Source organism: Cebus imitator, unplaced genomic scaffold (genome assembly GCF_001604975.1).
Source record: "Cebus imitator isolate Cc_AM_T3 unplaced genomic scaffold, Cebus_imitator-1.0 Scaffold149, whole genome shotgun sequence".
NCBI classification, from domain to species: Eukaryota; Metazoa; Chordata; class Mammalia; order Primates; family Cebidae; genus Cebus; species Cebus imitator.
The window spans coordinates 188,025-189,032 of record NW_016107464.1 but is presented as its reverse complement, the minus strand read 5'-3'; positions in this window follow the sequence as shown (position 1 = coordinate 189,032).

Below are 1,008 nucleotides of genomic sequence, written 5' to 3'. Positions count from 1 at the left end.
ATTTTTAGTAGAGATGGGGTTTCACCATGTTGACCAGGATGGTCTCGATCTTTTGACCTCGTGATCCACCCGCCTCGGCCTCCCAAAGTGCTGGGATTACAGGCTTGAGCCACCGTGCCCAGTGTAATTTTTTTTTTTTAATCGTAGATATGGGCTTTTCTCCATGTTGGTCAGGCTGGTCTTGAACTGCCGACCTCAGATGATCCGCCCACTGTGGCCTCCCAGTGCTGGGATTACAGGCATGAGCCACCATGTCCGGCTGCTTGGTCCTGTTTTCATGTGTTCACAGTCAAGGGCAAAAAGAGACAACTGGGCTAAGCAAGTGGCTCATGCTTGTAATCCCAGTGCTTTGGGAGGCTCATGTGGGAGGATTGCTTGAGGCTATGAGGTCAAGATAGCTACCAAATATTAAAAAATTACCTGGGCATGGTGGCATATACCTGTAGTCCTAGGTACTTGAGAGGCTGAGGTGGGAGGATGCCTTGAGCACAGGCATTCAAAGCTGAAGTGAGCTAAAACTGCACTCCAGCTTGGGTTACTGAGATCCTGTCTCTAAAAAAATGCTAATAAATTTAAAAATAAAAGTAAAATAGGCTGGGGGTGGTGGCTCACGCTTGTAATCTCAGCACTTTGGGAGGCTGAGGCAGGCGGATCACCTGAGGTCAGGAGTTCAAGACCAGCCTGGCCAACATGGTGAAACCCGGTCTTTAAAAAATAAATAAATGGCCGGGCGCGGTGGCTCAAGCCTGTAATCCCAGCACTTTGGGAGGCCGAAGCGGGTGGATGACGAGGTCAAGAGATCGAGACCATCCTGGTCAACATGGTGAAACCCCGTCTCTACTAAAAATACAAAAAATTAGTTGGGCATGGTGGTGTGTGCCTGTAATCCCAACTACTCAGGAGGCTGAGGCAGGAGAATTGCCTGAACCCAGGAGGCGGAGGTTGCGGTGAGCCGAGATCGCGCCATTGCACTCCAGCCTGGGCAACATGAGTGAAACTCCGTCTCAA